Consider the following 14036-nt stretch of genomic DNA (forward strand, 5'->3'; position numbering starts at 1 on the left):
ATTAGTTGGTTCAGTTAGAATATAGTCAGAGAAATTGTTAGCGTTCGGGAGAATTTAACGAAATTAAAGAAGAGTAATTCAGTTAGAATAAAGAAATAGGATAGAGCAATTGTGATTAGTTGGTTCAGTAGAATTTAGCGAAAATAGAATAGAGTAATTGTTAGCGTCCGGGAGAATTTAACGAAATTAAAAAGGAGTAATTGTGATCAGTTGATTCAGTTAGAATAAAGAAATAGAATAGAGTAATTGTGATTAGTTGGTTCAGTAGAATAATTTAGTTAAGACAAAGAAGAATAATTGTTAGTGGTTCAGTTAGAATAAGAGAATAATCGGAATAATTGATTTTAGTTGAATCGGTTCGCTTCGGTAGAATAAGCAGATAATTGGTATTAGTCGTTCAATTGAATTTGAGTGAGTCTGATATCAGTTCGTACTGTCGATTTAATTAGAATATAAGTTAGGATTAGAGAATAATTGTTCGTTCCAGTTCGAGTTTAAGAGTTACGAGATATAAATGTTATTAGTCAGTTCGAATTTGAAAATAATTGTTATTAGTCAGTTAGAATTAAAACAATAGTTGCCTCAAGTTTTTGTGTTAGAATTTCGAATTGTTAAACACGTCCGGATACACTGTTGTTTACACTGTTCAAGTTAAGTAAAGATTAAAACAAAAAAAAATTATAGAAGTGTCAATCTTTGTAAAAACGGAATCATCCCAGCGGCCTGCCCGTTCATCAGCGGAGGCCAACGTCAGGAGAGTCAACTTTTAATCATTATTAATAATTAATAACTAAAATAATAAATAATATCAATAATTAGTATAATTCGTCATTAATTCCGCCAGTAATAATTATTTATAATATAATTGTTTATCCCAAACAATCCTCTCCCGTGCTAGTATTCCTGCGCATAGCAGGTTAGCCGAAACGTGGAGATTGTTGACCAGTGGCCTAAACTCCAAATAACGCTACTTAATCTAACAAAAAATATCTAATTGACACAGTCCTTAGACTGTTTCTGGTGGCAGCGACTACTACATTGTTTAAAAATTAAAAATTTGGATAGCCAAACGTAACAATAGTATATAACGTTATACGTTATAACGTAATACTATATAACGTTGTATGTTGTATAGTAATAGTATATAACGTCATACGTTATAACGTTTTAATATATAACGTTAAACGATATAACGTAATAGTATATAACGTTATACGTTATAACGTAATACTATATAACGTTATACGTCATAACGTAATACTATATAACGTTATACACTATAACGTATACTATATAACGTTATACGTTATATCGTAATAGTATATAACGTCACACGTTATAACGTAATACTATAGAGGGTTGCACGTTGTATAGTAATAGTATATAATGTTATACGGTATATAGTAATAGTATATAACGCTATACGTTATATCGTAATACTATATGACGTTATACGTTATAACGTAATAGTATATAACAACATAGTTATATAGTAACACTATATAACTTTACACGATATAACGATATACTATATAACGTTGCATGTTGTATAGTAATAGTATATTACGTCATACGTTATATCGTAATACCATATAACGTTACACGTTATATAGTAATAGTATATAACGTTATACGTTATATCGTAATAGTATATAACGTTATACGCCATATCATAATACTATATAACGTTATACGTTATAAGATAATACTATATAACGTTACACGTTGTATAGTAATGGTATATAACGTTATACGTTATAACGTAATAGTATATATCGTTATACGTTATAAGGTTATTCTATATAACGTTATACGTTATAACGTAATACTATATAACGTTATGCGTTATAACGTTATACTATATAACGTTATACGTTATGACGTAATACTGTATAACGTTACACGCTTTAACGTTATACTACATAACGTTATACGTTATAACGTAATAGTATATAACGTTATACGCTATGACGTAATACTATATAACGTTATACGTTTTAACGTTATACTACATAAAGTTATACGTTATATAGTAAAAGTATATAACGTTATACGTCATATCGTAATACTATATAACGTTGCACGATATAACGTTACACTATATAACGTTCCGTGCTGTATAGTAATTGTATATAACGTCATACGTTATAACGTTATACTATATAACGTTAAACGTAATAGCGTAATACTCTATAACCTTGTACGTTATAACGTAATACTATATAACGTTATACGTTATAACGTTATACTACATAACGTTACACGTTATAACGCTATACTATACAACGTTATACGTTATAACGCAGCAGTATATAACGTTGTACGTTATAACGTAATACTATATAACATTATACGTTATATCATATTACTTTATAACGTTATACGTTATAACGTAATACTATATAACGTTATACGTACTATCGTAATAGTATATAACGTCATACGTTATAACGTGACTCTGTATAACGTTATACGTTGAAACGTAACACTATATAACGTTACACGATATAACGTTACACTATGTAACGTTACACGTAACGTTATAACGTTATACTGTATAAAGTTATAGGTTATAACGTAACACTATATAACGTTTCACGTTGTATAGTAATAGTATATAACGTTACACGTTGTATAGCAATAGTATATAACGTTACACGTTGTATAGTAATAGTATATAACGTTACACGTTGTATAGTAATAGTATATAACGTTACACGTTGTATAGTAATAGTATATAATGTTATACTATATATATAGTAATAGTATGTGTCGTCATACGTTATAACGTAGTACTATATAGCGTTATACGCTATAGCGTAATAGTATATAACGTTATACGTTATATCGTAATACTACATAACATTACACGTTGTATAGTAATAGTATATAACGTCATGCGTTATAACGTAATACTATATAACGCTACACGTTGTATAGTAATAGTATATAACGTTATACGTTATAACGTAGTACTATATAACGTAATAGTATATAACGTTACACGTTATAACGTAATACTATATGTCGTTATACGTTATAACGTAATACTGTGTAACGTTATACGTTATGTGGTAAGAGTATATAACGGCATATTATTTATGTAGTACCGTATAACGTTATATTTTATAACGTAATACTGTGTAAGGTTATACGTTTTTTTTTCTTTTTTTTGCGTGGGGAGGGGAAAATGCTATTACGCATGCCCAGTGACCCGCATCACTGGGTCGGATCATCGGGTGGGAGTCGGTCGGATGTCGTTGCCATACCCACTAAAAACCCCTCCTCCTTCTTCCTCCGCTTGGGGGGCAGACAATCCCGGTAAAACCTGTCGGCAGTCTTCAGGGTTGTCCTTTCGTGCCCCGTAGTATCTGCTTCTTCGGGCAGTTACTGCTCATGTCGTCCTCTCAGCCAGTTCAGAATACTGGGCTGGTCTCCTTCTGCGGTTTTTCGTTGTTTCATGTTCTTGCCCTCATTGCCCCGCGTAGTTGTTGTTTCGCTCGTTCTCCTCCTTGCTTCCTCCCAGGCCCTCGCTGTCACCCTCCTGTGACACATGACGGTCTTGCAGAATTGCCTGAATTTATTCCAGCTCTCGTCCTTGGCGGTCGCCGTGGCGATCAGATTGCCCACGTCTATCTTCCCGCCCAGAGCGTTCTCCAGCTCGATCCTTCTGTCCGTCCACTTCGGGCACGCGAAGAGGGCGTGCTCCGCATCGTCGTTCGGGTCTCCACAGTCGAGACAGTTGCTGTCGCTGTCCCTGCCAATCCTTTTCCTATAGACACCGAAGCTCCCATGCCCGGTTAGCAGCTGCATGGTGTGGTGATCGATGTCCATCTTCTTTTTGGTAAATAACAGCGCACTCGGTATTAGCTTCTTTGTGATATTTTCTTTTTTGTAGTTGTTCCACTCCTTCTGCCAGTCCTCTTGGGCCTTCTTGCGAATCGCCTCCAGTTCCTCCTTCAGCTTGCAGTCGTCATCCGTGCCACTCCTGGACCCATGGATCTTGTTCCTCTCGTAGGTCTCTCCGAGCATCTTTATCTTTATGTAAATCGGGAGATTCCCGGTCAACACGCAAAGTGCCGCGTGGGAGACGGTACGGTATGCCGTCGTTGTTATGCACAGGGCCGTTCGTTGTGCACGTTTCAGCTTTTTCCTGTTCTTATCGGTATTCGCTGCTCTAGCCCACACCGGTGCTCCGTAAGTTACGATGGACTCCCACACATTGTAGTAGAGCCTACGAGCCAAGCTGGGCGGCCCGTTGATGTTGGGTAGAATTCCCCTAAGTGCTCCTATTAACTTGTCGGCTCTGTTACACACCATCTCGATATGCGCACCGAACCTCCGACTGGAGTCAATGACGACTCCGAGATACCTGATGCGATCGACCGTTTCGATGTCCGAGGAGCCCAACCTGAGTTTCACCACTCTCGGCACTCGCAAGCTTGTGATGAACATGACCTCCGTCTTTTCTCTCGCCAGGGTGAGCCCGACACTCGTGCACCAGTCGTTGGCGATCCTTAGCATCGTGTTGACCTTGGCGGAGGAAGGTTATACGTTGTAACGTAATACTTCATAACGTTGTACATTATAACGTAATACTATATAACGTTATACGTTATAGCGCTGTACTATAATATCGTAGTATGTTATAGCGTTATTCCATATATCGCAATACGTTATAACGTTATACTATATAACGTAATACATTATAACGTTATTCCATATAACGTAACACGTTATATCGTTATCCTATATAACGTAATATGTTTTATTGTTATACCGTATAACGTAATGCGCTACAGCGTTATTTCATCTAACGTAATACGTTATGTTATGCTATATATCTTTATACCATATATCGTTAGACTATGTAACGTAATACGATAGAGCGTAATAACGTTATGACTTTATTCCATCTATCGTTATACTATATAGCGTTACATCATATAACGTAATTCATTATAACATTATACTATCTGACATTATACTAAATAACGTAATACTGTATTACGTAATACGTTGTATCGTAATTGCGTATAACGTAATGCGACATGTTGTGCTATATAACGTTATACCATATAACGTAATACGCTGTAACATTATGCTATCACGTTTAATTTAGTTTCCGTCAGGTAGGTAGCGTTAACTTATGTTTAGTGCAGCTGACAATATGCTGCATTTACGGCTAACCTGCTATATGCAGGAATATTGACACGGGAGAGGATAAAAGTTGTTCGAAAGTAAATTTGCAATATGTGGTGGTTTATTCAAATCTTACTCGATTTCGATATTGACAATTGACTAACAGACTGACGGATATAAAATTCTTCGATTGACAAAATGATAATTCCTCGGTTGATGGGTGATGATTCTTCGGTTGGCAAGATGGTGATTCTTCGATGGACAAAATGATAACCAACTCTTCGATACACCAGATGTTAACTAACTCTTCGATAGACAATGGTAATTATTTGGTTGACGAACGGGAATTAATTAATACACTCGATAGACGAACGATAATAATTATTATTACTCGATTAACGATCGGTAAATATTCTCATTGACTTCTCTGAGTCGCTACATTTATATCTGTCGGAGCTGAATAAACGTCGGGGTCTTTCTTTTGAAAATGTTTGGGAAGATCTCCAACATTTGTTTACTTCCGACTTTGTTTACAATTTAAATGGTCTTAACATCGTTATAGAAACATAATTAGGTAAATATAGAGACATAGTTAGATGAGTTTTTGCAAGATATAGATATTTTTGCGGCTTTAACTGTCTTTCACTTCAAATACTGTAAACACGGTTTCAAATAAACGTTTTAAATTGCCTTGATTTGAAAGAAATTATCAATTTTACTTTCATACTACGGATCGTACGGGTTACGTGACGTGACAGCCCCCCCCCCCTCTCGTGGAGTTCAAATTTCCAGCGGAAATTTGGTTAATCGTCTCTCTCCGTTCACTTAGGGCGGATGTTCGGCGTTTGGTTGTTTGTCCATCTGTTCACTGTTAGGCTATTGTCTGTTTCGATAGTGCGCCATTTTTAGCTTGTTTAAATACGGTTAAGTACGGTTCGCAGGGCACCTCGCACTTCCATTGTAACGTTTTGATTTTCCAAAATATCTAATACTTTATACGGTCCTGTATACTGGTTGGTAAATTTTCCTCTATTTGATTCTTTGAAGAGGTACACCAGATCTCCTGCTTTAGAATTTTGTGGATTGATTCGTTTGTCGTAGTACTCCTTGGATTATAGTTTGTACTTTATTAGATTTTCCCTCGCCTTTTGCTGTACCGTATTAGTTTCGCCGAATAGGTCTTTCAGGTATTCTGCGTAAATAGGTTCCATGTTCTCTTCGATAATAGGCTCACCCGTGGGCTCTCTGGCCAAGTGTCCGAAGAGTAGCTCGTGCGGAGAGAACCTTGTTCCTTCATGTACAGAGGTGCTGTAGGAAGACATGGCCAATTCCACTCATTCGCCCCAGTTTCTGGTATTTTTTATGTATAGTTTCAAATATTCGGTCAATACGTGGTGAGATCTTTCGGTTGAACCATTGCTTTGTGGATGGTATGCCAACGTGATGTATTGCTTAGTGCAAAATCACTTCGCCACTTTCTTCATCAACGAAGATGTAAAGTTCGCTCCCTGGTCGGTAAGAAATGCCCTCGATGACCCGATCGGCAAATAAATCGTTTCACGAAGATGTCCGCTATCTCAGTGATCCCTTCCATCGGAATCTCAATCGAATACTTGGTCAATAAGTCTTGAATTGTTAGTATGTATTTATTTCCTTTTTGTGTCTTTGGCGATGGACCGACGATATCCATGCTGATCTTGTAGAAGGCTTTACCTGGTGTGTCTGTGAGCACCATCGGTTGCTTCGTCTTTATTCTTGTTAGTTTCTTTAACTAGTATTCTCTGCAGGTTTTTATATATTCTTGAATTTCCTTCTTCATGTTTTCCCAGTAATAATGCTGTCGTATTCTCTGATAAGTCTTCGTTACGCCTTTGTGTCCTGCTACGGACGACTCATGTTTTTCTCATATTATATTATTTCGCATCTCAACTGGTGGTGTGATTACTTCCCCAGTGCAAATGGTGATAGTTATGGTTTTTCCCATAAATACTTCCTTCAATTTCCTGATTGTGTGTCGCCAGGGTATCTCTCCCAAATTTCCTTTGCTAATGCTAAAAGACGTTAATTGTTTTTCGTTTACTACGTCCAGTAAGGATCTCAACGAGTTTAGTAGATTTTCTGAAGTTATAGGAATATTTTGGTCTTCCTTTTTGGGTAGGGATATGATTTTCCGGAGTCTTGATTCAACCTTGCTCTTTCCAACATGAGTCTTTCGTAACGTGGTAGCCTTCCGATTTCCTTCATCTCCAAAGCTCCTTTATCTATCGGAGCGCCCTGTATATTGACGAATATCGCTTTATGATCATTCACTCTCGTAACTGCAATTTCCGAAATTTTTAATTCTGCAAGTACCGTAGGTCTTGCGTCTTCTCGTTGTCGAGTTGTTTCAGAGTCATCGGTCGAGGCATCCAATTAAAATCTTTTTAGATGTGGATATCGATCTGGAGAATCTCCTTTTCTCTTTCTAATCGGCAGACATACCACTGACGGGTTTCGAGACAATGCATCTGCGTTTGCATTTGTTCGTCCTTCCTTGTATTGAATATCAAACTCAAAGTCTGATAATTTCAGTTTCCATTTCTAAATTCTCGACGTGGGATCCTTAATGGAACTCATCCATACTAACGGTTTGTGATCAGTTACTATAATAAATTTCCTACTATACAGGTATGATCTGAAATGCATCGCGCAGTAGACGATTGCCAGACATTCCTTTTCTATGGTAGAATAGTTTTGTTCTGCAAGGTTTAGTAGTCTAGAGGCATACGCGATTGGCAAATCCTTTCCAATCGGTCCCTGACTCAATACTCCGCCTATTGCGTATCCTGATGCGTCTATCGTGAGGTTGAAGGGTTTGGAAAAATCCGGATATTGTAGTGTGGCGGCACTCGACCACGGAACTTTCCAACGGCTTCGCGACACAAAGCGCTATACCTTCAAAGCGTAAGGCCGACGTGCCTAATGTACCATCGATATCCCTATGGTTCTTTCGCCGAATATTTGGAAGAATGCATACGCGACAACCGCCGCGGTACATCTAATAAACGCGTGTGTAGTAGGGATATCGAAGGGCAACTAAGAAAAGAATCCGTTTGGTTTTGAACAAAAGATTCATTCTGCCCCAAGCCGCGAAGTGCGAAAGGTTCAGCGTCATAGCGAAGCAAACACGAGCCGAGATACGCGATTATAAACTCTCGATAGTTAATCGTAATTGTGGATCATAAATTGTTGACTGGTGATTGTTAATAGTTAATAAACTTTTTGTTGAACATCTGAGTATTCCTTCCGCACCTATCACGACATACCACCTCAGTAGAATAGGTTTTGTCATTAATTCTGTTTTTAAATTGTTGAATGCATTTTCTTGATTTTCCAACTATTTAAAGGTGATGTCTTTCTTCAATAGTTGCGTTAATGGTTTTGCGATTTTGGAGAAATTTGGTATAAATCTTCTATAGTATCCTGCTAGTCCCAAAAATTGTTTGATGTTTTTCGCTTTCTTTGGTCGAGGAAATTTTGATACTGCTTCGCTCTTCTTTGCATCTAGTTTTACACCATCTTCACTGATTATATGTCCCAAATAACTTATTTCACGTCGTAGGAATTCGCATTTATCAGGCCTGCCTTAATCTTTCCATTAACTTGTTAAATTTACTTTCATGTTCATGAAGAGATCTTGAATAAATCACTGTGTCGTCCAGATAGACGAATAGTTCTACTCTTTACAATCCTGATAGCACTGAGTTCATCAAGCGTTGAAATGTTGTTGGGGCGTTTTTTAATCCAAAGGGCATTCTTTTGAATTGAAAGTGCCCGTACGGTGTTGAAAATGCCGTTTTGTGGGCATCCTCCTGTGCCATTCGGATCTGATGGAAGCCTGATGCCAAGTCAAACGTGGAAAAATATTTCGCACTTCCTAATTGATCCAATATTTCTGTGATGTTGGGGAGCGTATAAGCATCGCCGATCGTTTTATCATTAAACTTTCTATAATCAATAACTAATCTCCAACTGTATTTTCGACCAATCGCGGGAAGACGCAATCATGAGGAAACACATCAACGGGAGTCGTAAATTCCCGTTACGATTATAATAATCGACACCACGAATAGATCGATCCCCTGATTTGCATTGAGATAATAGGAGCGGTTGAGTTGATATAACGCTGCGATTAACAGGATTAAAAAATATATGTTTCCCACAACTTTACACTAATGAGATTATGCCGTTGCTTAAGATACAGGTGACGAAGAAAAGGATTATTCGTAGATGAGAGAATCCGTGTAGAGATGTTGACTGATCTGATGACCGTCATTGAGTACGGGTAGATAGGTGGTCTTCGAAGAAGTCTTGAGGAGGAGAGTATTCGAACTGAGATAGAACTGCTTGAATGTTCAGTTGATATAGACTCCCGATGATAGACTGTTCTGTCGTTCCAAGAACAAGTTGATAAGACTAGAGAGGGATGTAGTGACTGCTCTGTAGTTTAGAGAATAAGTTGATTGTTCTATAGGTTCGAGAACAAGTATAGTTGGCCCTCCTGATGGCGTAGAAGCAATAGAAGCAGTAGAAGCATTAGGAGCAGTAGGAGCCGTGGGAGCAGTGAATTTCGTTCTGATGTAATTACGGAGGAAAGCCCCGTAAGGGTGTGTCCTTTGAACGAAGAACGCGGATTCGTTGCTCACACTTTTAGTTAGGAAAGTGAGGGTAACGATCCGCGATGTCGATTGGTTATGACCAATATTAAGAACGAAGATAGGAGGAAGAAGCCTCCTACCATCGTGGCTCATGGGCAACATTGTTTATGGGAATAACCAGCTTTTCCGTTAGGCAGCTACTCGTTTTTCCCATTAGATAACTATCTGCTTTCTCCGTAATTAGTAAGAACGTGCAATAGACCTAAGAACTTGTTATAATAAGTACCAGCTATAAACCGAAAATACTTGCAGGATTTAGGTTCCTGCAAGTTTATAAGACTCGGTTTATGGTGGGGCCTTAGGTTTATTGGGGTCTTTCTATTGATGCTTGAGCCTTGACGGTCAGACAATGAAGCATTACCAAGATAGACTACCTTAATTGGCTCGATTTTTGGAATAAATCCCTCGTTTATCTCCGGATTTGTAATATTGATAGTACACGGTACCGAACTTCGTATTGGCACGATTACCTTTTCTTTTGTATCGAAGGGAATATAAATATTTCCACACTTGATACGCTTTCACTCGTAATCCAAACGAGCCTTGCATTCTGTGAAAAATTCGGATCCTAAGATTCCGTCTTGATTGATCAGCAATGAGTCATCAACTACATGAAAAATAACTGGATGGCCCGCAACCTGTATTACTGTCTGCCCTAGGGTGACTTGTTGCCGTAATTCCTTGAACTTCGATTGATTCTCGCTCGTTGATGATCGCTGAATCGGCAATCGCTGGTAAGACAGGTTTTTTTAATGATATTTATTTCTGATCCGGAGTCTAACAGCAAATTAGTTTTAGTTTTCAAGTCAGGAGAGACTATTCTGGCGGTTGGAGTGCTCGGGGTTTCGTTTATCTTTATCGAAACAATTCGGAGAGGTCTCCTTCCGAATTTGAATCTGATTCTTCAGCATTCTTGGTTGTTTTTCCGTGGATTTCTTTTTCTTTTAATTGTCGATTCTTCAGATATTCCATGCATTCCTATGCACGACTGCACGAGGGTTTTATTGCAATGTTTGAAGGTTGTGGCGTCGATCTTTTCGTTTCCGCTTGTACTCTTGGGCGATTCACAGCGTCGCTCCTTCGAGGTTCGCCCCTTGCTCTCGAAGGAGTTAGCTGATTTCTCGACTGCCCCGACGCGTAAGGTACAATTATCCCAGTGTCTACTTTGGCTTTAAATCTGTAACAATCTTTTACCAAATGCCCAGGTTTTTTACAATAATTACACGTTATAGAGTTTTTCTCGGGTAGTTTGGACGATTCTGCGACGACGGTACAAATCTCCGATCTTGGCAGTTATTTTCAATATTGTTGTTATTGTTCAGGGGACGAGCGTTGTTTCGGTTGTAATTGTTCGGAGATGTCGGACGTTAGTATCGTGTTCTGTCGTTTGCTTATTTCAATTCCCGTGTTGCTCTCACGGCTTGGCGGTACGCGTCGTCCAAGAATTGGTATCCTGCTACCTTTACTCGCAAATACATCTCGTTTGGGAATTCCATAACGAAAACCTCCCTTGTGTCTTCTCTTGGTCGTTGGAATACTGTTTCCAATTCTCCCCTATATTCGTTAACGGTTTTTCCTGGGCCGAACATATCTTTCAATTTGTTCCCAAAATCGTTCAAACTTATTATCTGACAGTCTCCTACGGCGAGAAACGCGTGTCCGCAAAGCTTATTTATTAATAATTTTACCAATTGAGGCTCTTGATGCCTTGGAACCATATTTCGCGCGCGCTCATACGCCCTTAAAAACTGAAATATAGACGGTTGGTGACCGTCGAACACTGATACCGATTCGATCGCATCTTTTAACTTAATCGGTTGGGAGTTACCCTCGATCGCTCTGGTCTCTCGCGGTGTTATCGGCGATGATGTAGGTATCTCAGTTTCGTTTGCTACCTTACTTATATGCGCATTTTCCTCTAATTTAGCAATTCTTAAGCTCATGTCAGTTAATAGGCGAAAACTTTCATCCCACGCTTTCACTTTTTCTGACAACGTCAAGAGCATGTTCTCATTCAGTGAGTCTCGTGCGATTGACATGTTTTCTGTTTATATTTTATCAATACTCATAAGAACTTTAATCTTCCGTGGAGCGTATCCCACCGCTGCCACCAAAAAATTTAATCTGTATATATTGTTACGTTCTATTTAGTTGCCGACGAGAAGGTAGCGTTAACTGACGTTTAGTGCGACTGGCAATAAGCTCTACTTTCGACTAACTTGCTATGTGCGGGAATACTGGCACGGGAGAGGATAAAAGTTGTTCGAAAGTAAATTTACAATATGTGATGATTTATTCAAATCTTACTCGATTTCAATATTGACAATTGACTGACAGACTGGCGGATATAAAATTCTTCGGTTGACAAAATGATAACTGACTCTTCGATAGACACCTTTTTTTTTTTTTTTATACGCGGAGAAATTCTCATGGACACTGCTACTGCTACTAATAATCGGTAACAGTAGAATAGTGTCGGTCTCTTACCGACTAAAACTCCACGATGGCCTTCCTACGCGTGTAACAGGAGTGCTCCGGGGACCTCGATCGAATTATCTTTCCGTTGCACCCCCCACCCGCGTCCTCTTGTTCGAGCCAGTTCTAAAAGTTCCTAACTCTTAAGTTTGGCGCTAGAGGGTACCATCCCCCTTTTTAGTCACGGCTCTGGGCCGCTTGACCGCCATCCTTCTCCGCCGCGTTACCCTACAAGGGTGAGAGTTTTTCACTCTTTCCCTCTCTGTCCGCTCCTTTACGAGTATAACTTACTCGCAGAAGAAGCGGACAGCCTCGTAACTCTTCGATAGACAATGGTAATTATTCGGTTAACGAACGGTAATTAATTAATATACTCTATAGACGAACGATAATAATTATTATTACTCGATAGACGAACGGTAAATATTCTCACTCGATTAACAAACGGTAAATATTCTCATTGACTTTTCTGAGTCGCTACATTTATATCTGTCGAAGATGAAAAAACATCGGGGTCTTTCTTTTGAAAATGTTTGGGAAGATCTCCAACATTTGTTTAACTTCCGACTTTGTTTACAATTTAAATGGTCTTAACATCGTTATAGAAACATAATTAGGTAAATATAAAGACATAGTTAGATGAGTTTTTGCAAGATATAGATATTTTTGCGACTTTAACTGTCTTTCACTTCAAATACTGTAAACACGGTTTCAAATAAACGTTTTAAATTGCCTTGATTTGAAAGAAATTATCAATTTTACTTTCATGCTACGGATCGTACGGGTTACGGAACGTGACAATACTATATGCCGTAAAACGTTAAAACGTTAAAACGTAACACTATATAACGTAATACTATATGATGTAATGTAATATAACACAATACAACATAACGTTATAGTATGTAACGTAATATAATATAACGTAATACAATAAAATGTAAGAAAATGTAACGTAATATAATACACTGTAATACAATATAATGTAATATCATATAACGTTATATATAGTATATTGTATTATAACATAACGTGATACAATATAACGTAGTACAATATAATGTAACATAACACATTGTAATACAATGTTACATGATTTAGTATAACGCAATATAACATAAAGTAATAGAATATAACATGATATTAGATAATATAATATACTATACTATTGTGTAATAGAGTATATAGTGTAATATAATATTCGTATTATAATGTAACTTAAGAGAATATAACGTAATACTATATTACGTAATATAATATACCGTTGTTTATTGTTGAGGTTAATTTCTTCAAAATATACTTTACACTTTTTCTTTTGTATACCCTTAACCTGGACACAGCTGTTACGAAGGATATAGAATTTAGTGAAGCAAAAGGCTAAAAACAAGCGGAGGTTCAAATTATTGTGCCCTTGAATGTAAATGTTATTTTGGATTATAATGTCTAGAAACAAAAAGGCTACAAGTATATTGTTATTACCGTTTCTTGTAGCCTTTAGCTAGAGTTACACACTAAGGTTAACTTTTTTGGTAATGCCTTTACTATAAATCTATGAACGTGCTCGCTATCATATTCTATTGTATTGTAACCGTGAAAGAGTGAGGATATGAATCAGCATATACTATACCTGTACTTATACTTATACTTATTTCGACATATGTTTCTATTACAAATTCATCCACTCGTTCCTCTATCAGTTGATCTCAACATTTAATATAACGT

The 14036-nt window shown here is 37.6% G+C and overlaps 1 protein-coding gene across 1 annotated transcript in view; it reads left to right on the top strand.

Moving 5' to 3' along the window:
* The window catches only part of LOC126918495 (40S ribosomal protein S27), a 374817-nt gene that overhangs the window by 320609 nt on the left and 40172 nt on the right, over window positions 1-14036 (top strand). The window lies entirely within an intron of this gene.

This window comes from Bombus affinis, chromosome 7 (genome assembly GCF_024516045.1).
Source record: "Bombus affinis isolate iyBomAffi1 chromosome 7, iyBomAffi1.2, whole genome shotgun sequence".
NCBI classification, from domain to species: Eukaryota; Metazoa; Arthropoda; class Insecta; order Hymenoptera; family Apidae; genus Bombus; species Bombus affinis.